Genomic DNA, 19,199 nt, shown 5'->3' with positions numbered 1-19,199 from the left:
TTAGTTAAGAGTTTAGGTGGGCTTGAAACTACTGGTCTCATATTAGTTAAAGTAACTAATAACAGGCAATTGATGATTCAATGTGCAGTGTAGTCTCAGTTCAAAGAAAAGGAATGTAACAAAAAATTACGTGTTTAGATATATGTATATGTGTGTATGTTAGCTTTGTTCATGTCCTAAAAGTTCCCTTTTACGTTTGCATGATTTTTCTGTATTTAATGGCAATACTACAACGTTAGTGTTTTCATACCCATCTGAAGTTTGCATCCCAGACACCTTACATGTGCTATTTGAACCTTGAGCTGTTTCTTTCCAAGATGAAATTACTACAGAAAAAAGTTAAGTAGCAGAGTAGGTTTTGTACTCTTGCTGCTTTACACTCTCGTTGGTTCACCAATGCTTTAAGATGGGTGTAGAGACTGAAAAGTCAACAGTCTTCTCAACATAGTTTGAGAGTATGTTTGCCTTGTCACAAAAAGGTTAAAATGAGAAATTGCTTTAAAGATTAATAAATATCATTCTGAACATTGTAAATTCTTGGAAAAGCTGTGTTCAATTAAATAACAAAGGGTTTTTTTGTTCTTGACTTTTTATATTTAGTTTTGCTGCTTATATAGTCCTTTCTTTTGCCCACAAATTATCTTGGCAAAATGAAATCCACATGTGCACGGTGTTTTTTTGACCCATGCTTTTTTCCTGGGAAAAAAAACAGGCTTTAAATCTTCTTCAGCCATGAGCATTGCAGGGTTTTTTTCTTAAATTCTTGCATCTCAGATATTTCAAGTGGTCTCTTGTATGGCATCTGCTTCATATCAGAAGTTCAGATGGAGACAAGTAATCTAAACATAACAGTTGCCAGTGTTAATGTGATGCAAGAGGTGGGTGGGATAACAAGAAGGTAGAGTACCAAAATGTCAGAGAGCATCTTATGAAGTTTGCAGTGGGAGCTGCCTGTGCATGAATATTCTAATAAGATGGTGCTGCTTTTTCCCACCTTTGTTTTTCTGGGTTTTGTTTGTTGTGGTGTTCTTTGTTAGTGCTAGGATTTTTTTTAATACCTCCTGGTTGCATTCTTCTATGCTTGTTCTAAAATATTTTATTTTCTTCTTTGTGTATGTGAAGTACAGTAAATGCTTGGTTGTTAGAATTTCCTGAATGAGGAAAAGATTATCCATTCTTGATGGGAAAAATACTGTTGTTCTTGTGGTCTGATAACTTAGAATAGTGCCTCCTTCTGGAAGTTACTTCATGTGTAATGAGACCAAAGAATGCATACTTCGCTTTATTTAGGGAAAGATGCAATGAAATAGCAAGTCATAGATATTTTCAGAAGTATTGTAAGGAAGCATAGTGTACAGTGTGTTTGGGTTTTTTTTTTTCTGAGTGTTTTGGTTTCGGCTGCCGCTGGCAACAAAAGCGCCACGCGGCCGCCCCTCCCCCCGCCGCGGTGTGGAGGAGAATGGAAAGAAAGAGGCAGAAACTGGTGGGTCGGGATAAGGGCAGTTTAACAGAACAGCAAACAGAGGTAAAACAGGAACAACAACGATACAAATAAGGAGAAAACACAACCACGAACCGTACAACAGCCGCTCTCCCGAAACCGGACCGGCGCTGCGCCCGCCCAAGCCACGAGTGCCTTCCCGCTGCACCGCCCCCCCCACCGGAACCCAGCATGACGACAAATGGTATGGAATACCCTGCTCTGTTTGGCCAGGTTGGGTAAGCCCACCCAGCTGTGTCCGTTCCTGGAGTCCGGTGAAAATTAACCCTGTTCTGGCCAAACCCAGGACATTATCCACCCCTTATTCCATACCATCTACGTCATGCCCAGGTCCCCCATTGTCCGGTCGATCACCACCACTTCTCCTGTCTCCAGATATCATTCCCTTAGTCTATGGATCATCACTCTAAAGTGTCCGTTGAGTTCATTTAATCCATGACTTCAGGCTCCATCTGTCGTTATGGTCTTCCGTGGCAGGGGAGGTGATGTGTGGTGATGGGCGGTCACTTGCTGCATCTGGAGCTCACGGCTGATGCATCTGGTGCGGCCCGTGCCCACAGTCTGCAGGAGACGTTGATCTTGATGAGGTTGCTGGATGCCAGTTGTTGAAAACCAGGTCCAGTTCCATCATCGCTGTGCTCTGCTAGGTTTTCATCGAAAAAGTCCATCCTTCTTTAATCTGGACGATTCTTACTATGCTACTACTGGTACAAAATATAACAATTATAACAGTGATAACAGACAGTGACAGGGTTATTTAACAACTAACTTTATACAATTTATTTATGGACTATTCTCGCCCAAAATTAAATCCCCATGAGGTACACATCGGACTTCCCCATCCTTCCGCATTACCCACCAGGTACACCCAGGTCCTTGAGCAAAGGCAATCCCGCGGACGGGCTTGCCTTTGCCCGAGGCAGGACTAACCCAAACCGTCTTCCCTAACATGTTCCGCATGTGCACTACAGGGACTTTATCCCCTTCTACGGGGCGCTGAGGTTTTGACTGGGCAGGACCAGCCCGGTTGGTGGACCCTCTGGTGTTAACCAACCAGGTGGCCTTTGCTAAATGGGTATCCCAGTTTTTGAAAGTCCCAACCCCCATTGCCCTCAAAGTGGTTTTTAGCAGCCCATTGTAACGTTCGATCTTTCCAGAGGCTGGTGCATGGTAGGGGATGTGATACTCCCACTCAATACCGTGTTCTTTGGCCCAGGTGTCTATGAGGCTGTTGCGAAAGTGAGTCCCGTTGTCCGACTCGATTCTTTCGGGGGTGCCATGTCGCCACAGGACTTGTTTTTCCAGGCCCAGGATGTTATTCCAGGCGGTGGCATGGGGCACAGGGTAGGTTTCCAGCCATCCGGTGGTGGCCTCCACCATTGTGAGTACATAGCGCTTGCCTTGGCGGGTTTGTGGCAGTGCGATGTAGTCAATCTGCCAAGCCTCCCCATATTTATATTTTAGCCATCGTCCTCCATACCACTGAGGCTTTACCCGCTTGGCTTGCTTGATTGCAGTGCATGTCTCACATTTATGGATAACCTGTGCGATAGTGTCCATGGTCAAGTCCACCCCTCGGTCACGAGCCCATCTGTATGTCGCGTCTTTTCCTTGGTGGCCCGAGGTGTCATGGGCCCACCGAGCTATAAAGAGTTCACCCTTATGTTGCCAGTCCAGATCCACCTGAGCCACTTCAATCGTAGCAGCCTGATCTACCTGGTGGTTGTTTTGATGTTCTTCAGTGGCCCGACTCTTAGGGATGTGGGCATCCACGTGACGGACTTTTACAGCCAACTGCTCTAGCCGGGCAGCAATATCTTGCCACAATGGGGCAGCCCAGATGGGTTTGCCTCTGCGCTGCCAGTTGTTCTTCTTCCATTGCTGCAGCCACCCCCACAAGGCATTGGCCACCATCCAAGAGTTGGTGTAAAGGTAGAGCACTGGCCACTTCTCTCGACTGGCAATGTCTAAAGCCAGCTGGATGGCTTTCACGTCTGCAAACTGGCTGGACTCACCTTCTCCCTCGGCAGTTTCCGCGACTTGTCGTGTAGGGCTCCATACAGCAGCCTTCCACCTCCGCTGCTTCCCCACAATGCGACAGGACCCATCCGTGAACAGGGCATACTGTTTCTTATCTTCTGGCAGCTGGTTATACAGTGGGGCCTCTTCAGCACATGTCACCTCCTCCTCTGGCGATGCTCCAAATCTTTGCCTTCTGGCCAGTCCATGATTACCTCCAGAATTCCTGGGCGACTGGGGTTTCCCATTCGGGCACGCTGGGTGATCAGAGCGACCCACTTACTCCACGTAGCATCGGTGGCATGATGCATAGAGGGGACCCTCTCTTTGAACATCCAGCCCAGGACCGGCAATCGTGGTGCTAGGAGGATCTGTGCTTCAGTGCCGACCACTTCTGAAGCAGCTCGAACGCCTTCATATGCTGCCAGAATCTCTTTTTCAGTGGGAGTATAGCGGGCCTCAGATCCTTTGTATCCCCGGCTCCAGAACCCCAGGGGTCGACCTCGAGTCTCCCCTGGTGCTTTCTGCCAGAGACTCCAGGTTGGGCCATTCTCCCCGGCTGCGGTGTAGAGCACGTTTTTAACATCTTGCCCTGATCGGACTGGACCAAGGGCTACGGCATGAACTATCTCCCGTTTAATCTGTTCAAATGCCTGTCGTTGCTCAGGGCCCCATTCAAAATCATTCTTCTTCCGGGTCACGTGGTACAGAGGACTCACAATTTGGCTGTAATTTGGGATGTGCATCCTCCAAAAACCCACAACACCCAGGAAGGCCTGTGCTTCCTTTTTGCTGGTTGGTGGAGACATAGCTGCTATTTTGTTGATGACATCCATTGGGATTTGACGGCGCCCATCCTGCCATTTTATTCCCAAAAACTGGATCTCTTGCGCAGGTCCCTTGACTTTACTTCGCTTAATGGCGAAACCGGCTTTCAGAAGGATCTGAACTATTTTCTCCCCTTTCTCTAAAACCTCCTCTGCTGTGTCGCCCCATATAATGATGTCATCGATGTACCGCAGATGTTCTGGGGCTTCACCCTTTTCCAGTGCAGTCTGGATTAGTCCATGGCAAATGGTGGGACTGTGTTTCCACCCCTGGGGCAGTCGATTCCAGGTGTACTGGATGCCCCTCCAGGTGAAAGCAAACTGTGGCCTGCACTCTGCTGCCAAAGGGATGGAGAAGAATGCATTAGCGATGTCAATTGTAGCATACCACTTGGCTGCCTTTGACTCCAGCTGATATTGAAGTTCTAGCATGTCTGGCACGGCAGCACTCAGCGGTGGTGTGACTTCATTCAGGCCACGGTAGTCTATTGTCAGTCTCCACTCTCCAGTAGATTTTCTTACTGGCCATATGGGACTATTAAAGGGTGAGTGAGTTTTGCTGATCACTCCTTGACTCTCCAGCTGGCGGATCAGCTGATGAATGGGGAGAAGGGAGTCTCGGTTGGTACGATACTGTCGCCGGTGCACCGTTGTGGTTGCGATGGGTACCTGTTGTTCTTCAACCCTCAGCAACCCCACAACGGAAGGATCCTCCGAGAGACCAGGCAAAATGGACAGCTGTTTAATTTCTTCCGTCTCCACAGCAGCTATGCCAAAAGCCCACCGATACCCCTTTGGGTCCTTGAAATAGCCTCTCCTAAGATAGTCTATCCCAAGGATGCACGGAGCCTCGGGCCCAGTTACAATGGGGTGCTTCTGCCACTCCTGCCCAGTGAGGCTCACTTCAGCCTCCAGTAGACTCAGCTCTTGGGACCCCCCTGTCACTCCCGAAATGCAAATAGGCTCTGACCCTTTGAACTCTGATGGCATTAAAGTACACTGTGCACCAGTGTCCACTAGAGCTTTATACTCTTGTGGATCTGACGTGCCAGGCCACCGAATCCACACCATCCAATAAACACGGTTGTCCCTTTCCTCCACCTGGCTGGAGGCAGGGCCCCTCTAATCCTTGTCAGAGAAATTGCTGCTCACCTGCTGTAAAAATGACTTGGAGGTCCCCTCCAGAGGATCGGAATCAAGGTCAAACTGTCTACCTGGTCTGGAGAGCTGGCTTTTGGAAACTGGAGCGGCATTTTTCCTAACAGAATCCCCTTTGGTGATTGTTTTACCTCGCAACTCACGTACTCGTGCCTCTAGACTTGAGGTGGGTTTTCCATCCCACTTCCTCATGTCCTCTCCGTGGTCACGCAGGTAAAACCACAGGGTGCCCCGTGGTGTGTAGCCTCTGTATGCCCTCTCCTGAGCAGGGAAACGCTTGCCCCTAATAGCTGAGACACTGGCCCGTACAGGTGGGGAGTAGGACATGTTCTCTTTGATTTGCTGCACCTCCCGGGCCAGTTTCTCCACAGCTGAGACAAGGGAGGAAGAGAGACTTTCCTCATATTGGCGGAGTCTGACAGCCACCTCATCCACTGTTGGTGCGTCTTTACCTTTCCAGTTTACAACTGCCAGTGAGTTGGCATGCGAGGAGGGTGCGCTCCGCACAAACTTCCTCCACATGGATTGTGAGCACTGGAGTTCATCTGGGTCTGTGGGTACCTGCTCATCGTCTGTGTCACAGTAAACCAGCTCCCGCACAGCTAATTCCCTCAAGTACTGAATACCCCTTTCCATATTGGTCCACTTGCCAGGATAGCATACAAAATCGTCACTGAAGGGGTACCTCTCCCTCACGCCTGACAGAAGTCTCCTCCAGAGGCTGAGGACTTGTTCCTTTTTCCCAATAGCCTTGTCAATGCCCCCATCCCTGGCCAGGGATCCCAGCTGCTTGGCTTCCTTGCCCTCTAATTCCAAGCTGCTGGCCCCATTATCCCAGCACCGCAGCAGCCAGGTGGCAATGTGCTCGCCTGGGTGGCGGCTGAAATCTTTCCGCATGTCTCGCAGCTCGCCCAGGGACAGGGACCGGGTGATGATCTCTGTCTCTATCTCCCGTGATGACCCTGGCTCATTGTCATCCCTCCCGGAGCGATCTGCTCTCTTTGCGTCTTTCTTTAGTTTTACAGGGGCGACTGCTACCGGCACAGGTTGGTCATTGGGCTCAGCCGTGATGCCTGCAGCTGGAGCTAGGGCTGGAGCAGCTGCTGTGCCTGCCAGGGAAACCGAGGCAGACCCTGCAGCTGTGGCAGCGGCGGTGCCAGTCTGGGGGGCTGTGACTGCCTGCTGGGCTGGAGGGGCTGCAGGGCCGGCTGGGGGGGCAGCGCCAGTTGCAGCGCCTGCCGCTTCGCTTCCCCCCCTTTCCCCTTTAAGGCACTGAACAGTATTGAACAGGGCTCGGTAGGCATGGGCCAGACCCCAGCACATTGTGGTGATCTGTGTCTCTCTGGAATTCCCAGGGTGGCAGCACACTTTTTTCAGATATTTTACCAGATTGTCCGGATTCTGTATTTGTTCAGGGGTGAGTTTAAAACACACCGGGGGTGCCCACTGCTCTAGACATCTGCCCATGCTGTCCCACACACCCAGCCACTCACAGCTATCCAGCCCCGGGGCAGGTCTCTGCAGGATGTTCTTAACGACTTGCTTAACCCTAAACAAAACCTGCAACCCATTCAGGAGGCATAACAAAAGGAGAGTGCTGCCCTGAGCATCCCACGGGTACTCGAAATTCTCAAAAGCAGTTAGGACCAGCCTGAGGGAGAGAGGGGGGGCGAAAGAGTGGGGGAAGGTATCCCCTTCGGCTTTCCCCACAGACTGGGTTTGATTATTAACAAAATCTAAGACATAGGATCCGAGGTACAGAAATGACCGCAGTGCCGCATGCAAATACAAGCCTAATTTCATGAACATTGACGTTATCATGTCATAAGTCGACATCATACAGTATAGCAAAATCATTACCCTGATCCTTTTCCCCGAGGTAATGAACAGCACCACAGGGAACAACTACAGCAAGTACGGATTCAAAAACCACAGCCATCTGATCACAGACAGAAACATTTTTACCGGCGACTTTAACTAACACAGTAAATGCGTATGATAAATTTTAACAAAATCTATGAAAGCAGTTTTAACACCAGCTGCTCAGCCCTGCCGTTATCCCCGCTCCACGTCTGGGCGCCAATTAATGTTTTGGTTTCGGCTGCCGCCGGCAACAAAAGCGCCATGCGGCCGCCCCTCCCCCCGCCGCGGTGCGGAGGAGGATGGAAAGAAAGAGGCAGAAACTCGTGGGTCGGGATAAGGGCAGTTTAACAGAACAGCAAACAGAGGTAAAACAGGAACAACAACGATACAAATAAGGAGAAAACACAACCACGAACCGTACAACAGCCGCTCTCCCGAAACCGGACCGGCGCTGCGCCCGCCCAAGCCGCGAGTGCCTTCCCGCCGCACCGCCCCCCCCACCGGAACCCAGCGTGACGTCACATGGTATGGAATACCGGGCTCTGTATGGCCAGGTGGGGTCAGCCCCCACCCCCCGGCTGTGCCCCTTCCTGGATTCCGGTGAAAATTAACCCTGTTCTGGCCAAACCCAGGACACTGAGCTTCTCAAATGCAGGCATGTGCTCCAGATGTCATGCTTAAAACACTCTTCCTGGCATTGTAGTTGTAAGCTCCTGGGTTACTATTCCTGTTATCACTGATATTGTATTTAGGTTGAGTCTCTGCATCCTCCCTCTCATGCAAGCCCTCTGCAGCCATGATGTATGATAAAGTAACATCTGTGGTCCGTCTGTTGGTGGTAAAGTGTGTCAAGACGTTTCTCTAATTTCTCTCGTAATGACTGGTGTTCCGCATCCACACAGGTAATCTGCATTGCTTGCTGCATTGTCCAGCATCTGATGGGGTTTTCTTGGACATGGGCTGTCATAATAACCAGCCTTTAATGAAACATTGTAGTATTTCAGAGCTCACAACTCTAAGCATTTAAGCTTGGTCACCAGCTTCTGGGGTAATCCCAAATGAGAAATGATAAGCTTAAAAGGAGACATACTCCATTACTTTAATTAAAAAAAAAAAAAAAAAGAGCACGTTGGAAAAGCTTACTTAAGCTTTTCACTGAATTTTCATTCTTTAGTGTAGTAGTTCAAGGGGGTGTGCAGCCAGTATCAAAAAGAACATTACTTATGCTGTTAGAGGGTGTTTAAGGTTGTTTTCATTATATCCCTGATGAACAAGGGACTTGCACTTTTTCCTGTAATACTGTTGATTTGTGCACCAGGGCATGTGCTTTTGGAAGGTGGGCAGGAGGAAGGTTGTTAATTATGTTATATAGTTTCTGCTGGTCTGTATATTGAGGAGTAAAGTATGAATTATGTGAATCTGGTTAAAATACTTCATAATCTGCATACCCGGAAAATTGCCTATTAGGAAGACTACCCTTCAATAGTCTAAAAATTGCTAAAAGCCATACACGGTATTTGTTCGCATGACTTCTATTTATATGAGAGCCTGGGGAGTGGCTATTAAACAACAAAGTATGGCCAGTAATGTTAACTGTGTATGTAGAACAGTTGGATCTGGAGAATACACGGAACAGCACTTGTGCTCTGTGATTGAACCTGAACCAAGGAACTGCAGCATGGAGTTCGAAAACATTTGCTGCATGTGTTTTCAGCACAGCTGAAAGTTATACCCTCTTCATCTTTTGCTGCTTTGCACCTGGCATATGTTTAGGTTCCAAAGTGAAAACATTAGAGATTTACATTTATTGTCTGCTTGGGTTGTTGCTCTGCGAAGTGCATGGATACTTCTGCTCTCATTAAGAGCATGTGGAAATGTTTGCAGGATCTGAGTTATGTTGGGTGTTTTTTTTCCCTGCCTTTAGATCAATGTTTTAAAGTGATTTTTTTATTCCCCTTAAAAATGTGTTTATCTGCCTGTTTTTAGTGTGTGCAGGCTTTCTGTATAGATCTTCTGCATGTCATCACTTTTTTTCCTGTTTGTAAGTTGATATGGCAGCAAGCCAAGCAGGAGTAAGCAGTAGCTTTTGGAAAGAATTTTTGTGCGGATTTAGTAGTTGGTTATTGAGCCTTTTGGCTATGATCCTCACGGTTTGTGTGTGTTTTTGAGCAAAATCACATGAAGTGTTCACTGTATGATCTGAAAATTGCTTTTGCAGATGAGTTTGGAGGTTGGATATAGGTTAGACTTCTGAGCATATTCGGAAATTTGTGATGATTTTTGGAGGCTCGCAAGTGAAGACTTCTAGCTGCTGGTGCGAGAAGTGTGTTCAAATTTAAGAAATCTCTGACTGCTTGTAAAGAAGTAAAGCAGCGAACTGTGGTACATTCTGTAGTGGCATATTTCAAGAAAGCAGAAGTCAAGATATATTTGATGTTACTCTTCACAGGTGTCTGTTGAATTGGACTGAAAACATGAGGGAGGCACACCCGGAAAAATACTCCTTTCTTCACTGAACCTTAATTTCACTTTTAAGACATTGGCAGTCTCTTGTGTCCATAAGGTCTTTCACTTACTAATTGTGTAAAATTTTGTTTGGTCATTGTTTTGGTTTCGGCTGCCGCCGGCAACAAAAGCGCCACGCGGCCGCCCCTCCCCCTGCCGCGGTGCGGAGGAGAATGGAAAGAAAACAGGCAGAAAACTGGTGGGTCGGGATCAGGGCAGTTTAACAGAACAGCAAACAGAGGGAACAGTAACAACAACGATACAGATAAGGAGAAAACACGACAAAAAACAGACCCGCTCTCTCGGACCGCACCGGCGCCGCACGCTCCCAAGCCGCGAGAGTGAGTCCCCGCCGCCCCGCACCCCCCCCACCGGAACCCAGCGTGACGTCACATGGTATGGAATACCCGGCTCTGTTTGGCCAGGTGGGGTCAGCCCCCACCCCCCGGCTGTGCCCCTTCCTGGAGTCCGGTGAAAATTAACCCTGTCCTGGCCAAACCCAGGACAGTCATCCAAGATGCTAAGCCATAGAAATGTGTATGTATATAAATCCTTGTTTAAATCAATAATATGCAACAGTTTTTGATTGATGAAATGTTAAATGGATTTTTTTTTTCTTCTTCCTAATTTTGGATTCATTGAAGGATGGGAAAATTTGGTCATTCTGAATGACCCTGAGTTTGGTGGTTGAGTCTGTTACATTCTGAAGCCCACGCTGGAGTTCTCAGGAGAAGATTCTTGGCCAATCTGTAAATTCATAATATGCTAGTTAGCTCCTAGTCTGGAAAAATAGATATTTTTTCTTTTTTGGGGGTGTGAGGGGAGGGGAGGAGGGGATGGAACATATATGTTATTGGTCCTGCTTTTATGCAGTGAGATGCAAAAAGTACTAGTAATGAAGAATGTGAACATTGAGGAAAAATGACATAAAGAATTTATTACATTTTAGCTGCTTTTTTTAAGGAGAGCATGGTGAACATGGGATTAGGGAAGAGCGCTGAAAGTGGTAAATATGGTAAAAGTGATACAACAGTGACTAGGATGGTGTCACCTTATAAACTTGAGAAAACCCTCCTATTACTGAACAACATATGTGTCTGGTGGGATGGTGGTCCTCAAGCTAGTTGACAGGTTACATCATATTGTGGGGACCAGTTAGTGTGCTGGGGGGCAGGTATGCTAACCAGAGGGACCTTGACAGGCGGGAGAACTGATGGCCTCGTGGTATTCAACAAAGGCAAACGCGAAGTCTTGCAGTGGGGCAGAATAACTGTGTGCAAAAGGTCTGTCTGGGGGTTGAACACATGGGTAGCAGCTCTGCTGGAAGGGCAGATACTGACCTAGTGGAGCCAGCTGACTTATGTAGGGGCTGGTGCTTGTGACCTGTGGGGAGAGGTGGAGGGAACTAGGGTTGCACAGCCTGGTGAAGAGATGGCTCAAGGCTCTCCACCCTTCTTTCATGAGAGGACACAGAAAAGATAGAGCCGGACTCTTGCAATGCTGGTAGGGCAAGAGGCTGGGAATAGAACTGTGGGTGGAACATGTGGTCAGATATTAGGAAGAATTCTGTTCACCTTGGAGGTAGTGAAGCACTGGAGCAAAGAACTAGAGACATTATGTCATTTGCAACTTTGGATATATTCAAAACTTAGCCATGCAAGGAGCTGGATAGCCCACTCTGTTGGCCTGGTCTGAGCAGCGGAAATTGGCTAAATGAGCTTCAGCAGTCTCTCTAAACCTGAATAACTCTGTATGATGCTGTACTGACTGTGTTACCCTTGGCTTGAGGATGACTTCTTCAGGCACTGTAAACAGGGATGTAACAATAATTTGGGACTGTTCTAGTTGCGGATGGTCAGAGGTGATGGTGAGAACTAAATTTGCTTAGGCATACAAATGTCACCTCTATCTTGCGAGATTTTTTTTTTTTCAACCTTGATTTGTTCACCATTTGTTCTCAACACAGTTCCTCCACACACACCCAAAAATACCTTTTGCAGTGGAGATTTTGTGTATAAATGCTTTTGGGTAAGGCATCAAAAGCTGTCTGTATTTAAAGGAGTGCTGAAAACAGAGCTACATTTCTCCCTCTCAACCTTCTTCCTAACTTATTTGCTTGCTGTTTTATGTACAAGTGGCCTGTTTTCTTCTGACAGACAAAAGTGTACGTTTCAATTCTGAATTTTTTTCAGTCTTAGAGGTGCAGGGCATGTTGAGTCTTGTCATACTCGGTACACTTTCTCAGAAGGTGCCAGATAGATGAATTGAGAGATATGTTGTTTAGTAATGGGAGGGCTTTTTCAAGCTTGTAGGGTATGTGAGTAAAATATGCATGAATAAGCAAAAAATATAAAAGATGCTCACTGACGTATTTTCATCTTTTTCTGTTTAGTCTTTACCCAAATGGTATTTATGATGTGATGAGTCTATTAGAGCATAAATCTTCTATAGTATTTTTAAGGAAAAATGGTACAAACAAGAATTCAGTCAGTAACATAAAACGTGAGTGTAACAGAAAGTAGGCAAAGAGCGAAAAACTGTGGTATATGACCTCCTCAGATTGCCTTACCATGTAAATGGGAAGCTGGCATTCTATGTAAAGCTGTCATGTTTGTTCTGTTTCTGTGTAAATAGCTTCTGACTTGAGGGAAGCTTTTTCATTTCTTAGAGAGACTTGTAAGAAATCAGTGGTTAAGTAGCAGATGAATTAGTGTGCCCCCTGAAGAAAACACTATGAAGGGAGTTGATGCTATTCCATTTGGCTTACTGACCCATGGACATAGGTAGTTGCTGGGCAGTTAGCCAGTGATTTGCTTCCAAACAGCTGCAGTTTATGGTCTCTCTTAGAGGGCACAGGAGCGAATGGAGGGTATTGAGGACTAGGGAAGCCAAAGGAATTGCAGGGAATGGAAATTGAAAGGAGTTCAAGGGGAACTGGGTTATTGCAGGGAGGGAACATAAAAATACGGAACAAAAATCTATGAAAAACAAGTTTTCATTATTTCTGCTGCTCATGTAACTACTGATTTCTTTTGAGGATCACTCTTAAAACATCTATGTCATAGAAGAGAATTTTCAAAGTTAATGAGTAGCCCATATTGTTATGGACTTGTTTAATATGAAAGAACTGAAGTGTCATCTGTATCTGTTGTTAACCAGCTGCGTGGAGGCTGTGTGGCAAGTCGGGTAGCGAGGCTGAAAGAGGATACCAGAATTTTTTGGAGTTCCTGAGTCTCCAGTTAGGTTGGGGCAAAAGTCGGCTTAAAGCATTTTAAAGCAAAGACTTGTGCTGTTTGTTTCATTATTATTCTTTAACATTATGTTTCTGTGTTAGGTCAAGTGTTTGTTTCCTCTCAGTTATTTTGTGGATGCTGCGTTTTCTGTTTGGGACTGATGTCCCAAAGAGACAAATGTGTCTAGTAGCTTAGTTCTTTCTTACCTTTGTGTTTCTCTCTTTTCTGCTGTTTACCATTTTGGGTTGTTTTCCTCAAGTGTAATAGTGAGAAAAAGAGGAGTATCAAAGAAGTCTAGTCTGCGTCAGAAGGCAAGACATAGGAGATCGTTCTTTCATCGCATAAGGCCGCAGGAAAGCTTTTTTCCAAGGCACCGTGTCTAGTTTTGGAAGCCTATTATGTCTCTAGGGATTTTCACATTACGGCAGATTGTCCAGCAAAGAGATACCAAAATGATTGCTTACTGAACTGTTTTTGATTTTGGTCTTCTAGAGGTCTGGAATTTATACAATTTGGAGAAGAAATGCTGGGTGAGGTTTGTTGCGTCTCTGTAGAGGAAGGGCCTAGAATAACCACTGAAGATTTTATGATCTTTGTAGACACCAGTAAGTGAAAATACTTAAATACTGTTTGGTACAGTTGGGATGACTGTTGTTGAATGTGTGTGTACTTACATTCTTTGATATTTATTGTCCAACATCTTTGGAGTTATTGCTTAGGTTTTGTCTGTGCTGGATAGTTATGCTACACTAAATTAGTATAGCTAAGGTGGCAAAGATGGTCTTCTCAGACATGAAAGTGACTTTGAATTGCTAGTTCTGGGAGAGTTTTTCCTGTTCCAAGAAACAGGGTAAGTCATCAATAAGAGCATTTTGATCTGATAACCCGGTTGTTCTTGGGTTATAGACACAGTGCACCTGTGCTATCACTGCTTACTAGTACACTTGGCTGTTCTCATATGTAGGTCACCAGCTCACAGATGCTTGAAATTCAAAGTTTCTAACATTTATGTTTGATACTGAGAAGAAATATCCAGCTGTGTAGGGGGGTCCATGTGGTGGCTTTTTGGAGTGCTTCAGCCTCCTTGTCCTGGCAGTCCATGGGGCACCCCAACTTAAGGGGTGATTTCCTACAAAACAGTCATGTTTTATGCCTTTGCCTTGCTTTGCCTGACTTTTGCTCCTTGTTTTGTTGCTCCTGGTGTTCAGAATTTTTGTGCTCCTCAGCTCATTTGACCTGGAGCTTCCTGGATTGATCTCATGGCTTTCCAGGCTTTTTCCTTGCTTTTGCTACCTCCCAGTGCAATTAGGCTTGTCCTTTTCAAGGCTATTCGTGAAGGAACAAATTTCAAAGTATAATAAAAATACTTTGCTGGGCTGAATTGCACCTCTTGCAGACTATTATGTTCAGCATTCTTGTTGCCACTGGAGCTGTTTATGTTATCATGAGTGCAGTGCAGTGGCATCAAAATAAGAGTGCTATCATGTGGCCTTAGGAGAGGGGAAACTGAAACAAGAGGATATCTGTTCTCCAGGGCTGTCTGGAAATTGTGATGGAAGATATAGTTAGCAGGCTGAGGTCGAAGAAACACCTCTGGGAGGCAAGTTTCTGGGATGTGAAAGTGATTTGGTGCCCTGGTAAGCAAAAAGCTGTCTTGCTCCAACGGCTTGGATTCCCTGTGAGGGTTTTGTATGAACACCAGCAAAACCGGGCTTAGAACTTTGTTTTTATGGTGTTAACAAGAAAGGCTTTTGTATGTGAAGCAAACTGCTAGTGTTATTAATTAATGACTCACAAAAAGAAGGGGAAGTGGATCTTGGTTGGTGTATAAATAAAAAAAAGAAATGTGGCAGTGTGGTCTCTGGTTATGTCTGAACTCCTGGAGTTTTACTCTGGATATGGCATATTTTGTTTTGCAAAAACTTGGGTCATGAAAGCTCAAATTCTAAGTTTACTCACCCAGGCAATGCAGATGTTACTTTCCAGAAAACATTGTGAAACGGAGCAGATTTTCAGGATCAGATTTGCTCTACTGTCTCCAGAAGTGTAGGCATAATTCTCATCATCAACCATGAGCATTCATGCTTAAACTTTGCAAACCAAGTATCATGAAAACACAGTTGATCTGTGATGTATTGGTTTGTGTTTGTTGGTTTGACTGTTTATGCCTGTGGCTGTTCTTCATTACTGTACAGAGGCTACTAGTAGGCTTCCTTTTGCTTTTGGAGATGACCCAGAGGCTGCTGAAGAAGGAGCAGCCTGAGAAAAAGCTGATATGCTGAAACAAAGATGGGCATCTCACAAGTCACAAAGTCATTGTTCATTCAAAGTTTCTTTTCTGTTGAATATTGTCTAGTTTCCCACTTACTACTATTACTGTTAACTAGCATGCTGATGCTCTCAAAGAAGGGTTGAGAGGTGAAAACATGCACAACTGGTGATAAATCCAGTGTCTTAGGTTTTAACTCTCTTTTGCCTTGCATATTTTCAGTTATTTGCTTGCTGCTGGACACAAACACCCTGTGCATGTGTGAATGCTCACAGACAGGCACATGAACTTGGATACCTTAATATCTAAAACAGTCACCTCTGTGTCTCTTAAAAAGATCTACAGTTTAGCAGTGGTCACATTCCTTGACTTCTAATTGCTTCAGTGCATTATTGAAGATATAAAAAGAGGTATTGCTGAGGAGGAAACTGGCTGTATGGCAATCCTAGATTTGTAGGTGTTAAATGCATTCTAAACTTCACAGAGTTCTTTTGTGAAACTTGTCTGCAATATGTAACTCTACTAGCTAATGACTTGCTATTGGTACTCGCTGACCTGGCTACTTAGATGCATCTCTTATACTGGTAATAGCAGTCCCCATCAGAAGGAGTTAGTCACTTAAAATGATCATACATATTGGGTATAATTGCAGTAATTTACCCTCTTTCTCAAAGTTTTCATGTGTCTAATAGAGTTTGAACTCAAATGGGTATTTTTGCTGTTAAGCTGCTAGATGAACAACTGAAAACTGCTGACCTGTGTGGATATGTTACAGGTACTGGCTGACGTGCATCTGTGTTGCTGCTTTTGCTTTCAGATGTTACCATGAGTATCAGTTGGCGCACAAGGAGCTATGGTAATAGGAGTGTTTGGGAGAGCTGGGTCTTGTTTACTTGAGAAAGGTAAGAGTGTGATGGGATTATGGGAAATCCTGATGGAACAGAGTGAGAGTGGGTGATAACTAGCCAGGCAAGACCACCAGGAAATGAGATGCGTTACGAAGTTCAAAGAAAAAAAAATATCAGAAGTTGAGAATTGGCAAATACAGAGGAGGAAATTCTAAGAAATCTATTAAAAAGAAAAGTGAGCTGTTTACTTCTGTAGTCTGTTACTGAATTACAAAGAAATTGCATGAAGAAAATTCCAGACCAGAGTCCAGTTCTTTTATGCAGAACATAAAAAATCAGAAACTGTGGAAACTAAAATGAAATCTTGTGGTGAAAAGTTATCATGTTGTGGTGAGTTAACTTTGGTGCCCACCAGGCTGCTCTATCACTCCCCCTCATGAACTGTACAGGGGAGAGAAAAGATGACAAAAGCGTTACGGGTCGAGATAAGGACAGATAGATCACTCAGTAGGTACAGTCACAGGCAAACCAGACTTGCCTTGGGGAAGTTAATTTAATTCACTGCCAATCAAAAGTCAGAGTAGGATAGTGATAAATGAGTCTTGAAACACCTTCCTCTCAACCCCTCCCTTCTTCCTAGGCTCCGCTTCGCTCCAGACTTCTCTACCTCCTCCCCCTGTGTGACAGAGGGATGGAGAATGGGGGTTGTGATCATTTCATCACACGTTGTCTCTTCCCCTGCTTCAGCGTGAGGTCCTTCCCATGGGAGATAGTCCTCCAAGAACTTCTCCAACATGAGTCCTTCCCACGAGCTGGAGTTCTCCATGAACTGCTCCAGAGTAGGTCCCCCATGAGGTCACAGATCCTGCCAGAAGACCTGCTACAGTGTGGGCCCCTCTCTCCCTGGGTCCACAGGTGCTGCCAGAGACCTGCTCCAGCGCAGGGTCTTCACAGGGTCACAGCCTTCTTCAAGCATCCACCTGCTCTGGCGTGGGGTCCTGCATGGGCTGCAGGTGGAGATCTGCTCCACTGTGGACCTCCATGGGCTGCAGGGGGATAGCCTGCCTCACCATGGTCTTTATCACGGGCTGATGGGGAATCTCTGCTCCAGTGCCTGGAGTGCCTCCTCCCCCTCCTTCTTCACTGACCTTGGTGTCTGCAAACTTGTTTCTCTGACATATTTTCACTCTTCTCTCCTGCTGCCATTGCTGTTGTGCAGCAGGTTTTTTTTCCTTCTTAAACATGTTATCACAGAGACACTACCACCACCGCTTGTTGGCTCGGCCTTGGCCAGTGGCAGGTCTGTCTTGGAACTGGCTGGCATTGACTCTGTTCAATAAAGGAGAAGCTTCCGGCATCTTCTCACAGAAGCCACCCTTGTAGCCCCTCCACTGCCAAAACCTTGCCATGTAAACCCAATACAGGATGGCCTGGAATAAAGAGTTCTCGAATTATTCATATAGATAACCATGCAGACAAACATTGCCTATCTCTATGTGCTTAATCTCTCCTTTGACTGCACGAGGAATTTGAGCTCGTAATTTTGTCACCACTCCAAGACAGGTGCTTGAAGAAGGAAGCACAGTTAATTTCCACAGAGTGTCCTGGGGCAAGACGAGATGTATGAAAAGCTGAGTAAAAAAGCTGATGTAGGGGAGCAGAGTGAACTCAGCACCTTGTATTGTTTTGTGTGTGACTTAAGCAGTTTGCTGCCTAGAAGAGTTCTGCAGCAGAAAAGGGTAATGTAGCTGACCCCAAAGGCAGACTTTTCTGGGTTTCTCATCCTGTAGCTTGCATCTAAAACTGAAGATGAGCTGCACAGCAGCCATTATTTTGAATAAAGGTAAGTGTATATACAGAAGGATCTAGATAAAGACTGTGAATCCTACTGATGTTATCTAGATTATCCACTAGTCAGAAATCTTAGGATACTGTATATACTTTTAATTTTGCCATGGGGGAGACGTCTAGAATTGTAAAGAAAATAAAATTGTGACATTCAAAATGAAATGTTAAACCAAAACATTTTGATGTATTGAGAGATTGCTATATTGTGTCACTCGCTTAGATTTTCGGGGATTTCAGATTTTTAACTTTACCCAGAAGGCTTCCAGGAAGTTAATGGGGGTTTTGTAGTGGTGTTAGTTGGTTGAGGTTTTTTTGTTTGGGTTTTTTTTTTTCGCCACACAGCAGAGAAAGCTACTGCAGGACTAACAAAGATGAAGAAATAAGCCAGTCATATAAACGGAATGTAGTCAGTAGTGTTCAGACTGATCTGTGATTTGCAGTAAAATCTACTTATGAGCTACTGGAGAGAGTACAGCGGAGGGCTACGAGGATGATGAGGGGACTGGAACATCTCCCCTACGAGGAGAGGCTGAGGGAGCTGGGCTTGTTCAGCCTGAAGAAGAGAAGGCTGCGAGGGGACCTAATAAATGCTTACAAATATCTGAAGGGTGGGTGTCAGGAGGATGGGGCCAAGCTCTTTTCAGTGGTGCCCAGTGACAGGACAAGGGGCAGTGGGCACAAACTGAGGCACAGGAAGTTCCGTCTGAACATGAGGAAGAACTTCTTCCCTGTGAGGGTGACGGAGCAGTGGAACAGGCTGCCCAGGAAGGTTGTGGAGTCTCCTTCTCTGGAGATATTCAAGACCCGCCTGGACAAGGTCCTGTGCAGCCTGCTGTAGGTGACCCTGCTTCAGCAGGAGGGTTGGACTAGATGACCCACAGTGGTCCCTTCCAACCCCTACTATTCTGTGATTCTGTGATTCTGTGGCCTGCTGCTCTGTCATTTGGTAAAATTACTGCACTTGTCTATTTTTTTGTAAATGCAGTACCTAGATTTTTATGTGCATTTTTGCAAGAATCTTTTAAGTGGATTACATCTGTCTAATACCTATCTTGTGGTCAAATGTTGATGGCTGTGGTATTCAGAGTAAACTTCAGAAAGAAGTCATATCCATCACAAGGACAGAGG

At 45.7% G+C, this 19,199-nt stretch overlaps 1 protein-coding gene across 3 annotated transcripts in view; it reads left to right on the top strand.

The window, feature by feature from the left end:
* RNF38 (ring finger protein 38) overlaps nt 1-19,199 on the top strand; it is a 133,177-nt gene that overhangs the window by 5,413 nt on the left and 108,565 nt on the right. The window contains exon 1 of one of the 3 annotated variants that reach the window (XM_075447313.1): nt 16,257-16,277. The exons of the other annotated variants lie outside the window; for them this stretch is intronic. The gene's annotated coding sequence lies outside the window, so the exon portion shown is untranslated. Of the gene's footprint in view, nt 1-16,256; nt 16,278-19,199 lie in introns of those variants that run through there. 3 annotated transcript variants of the gene reach the window in all.

Source organism: Opisthocomus hoazin, chromosome Z (assembly GCF_030867145.1).
Source record: "Opisthocomus hoazin isolate bOpiHoa1 chromosome Z, bOpiHoa1.hap1, whole genome shotgun sequence".
Lineage (NCBI taxonomy): Eukaryota > Metazoa > Chordata > Aves > Opisthocomiformes > Opisthocomidae > Opisthocomus > Opisthocomus hoazin.
This window is presented reverse-complemented; position numbering and strand designations above follow the sequence as displayed.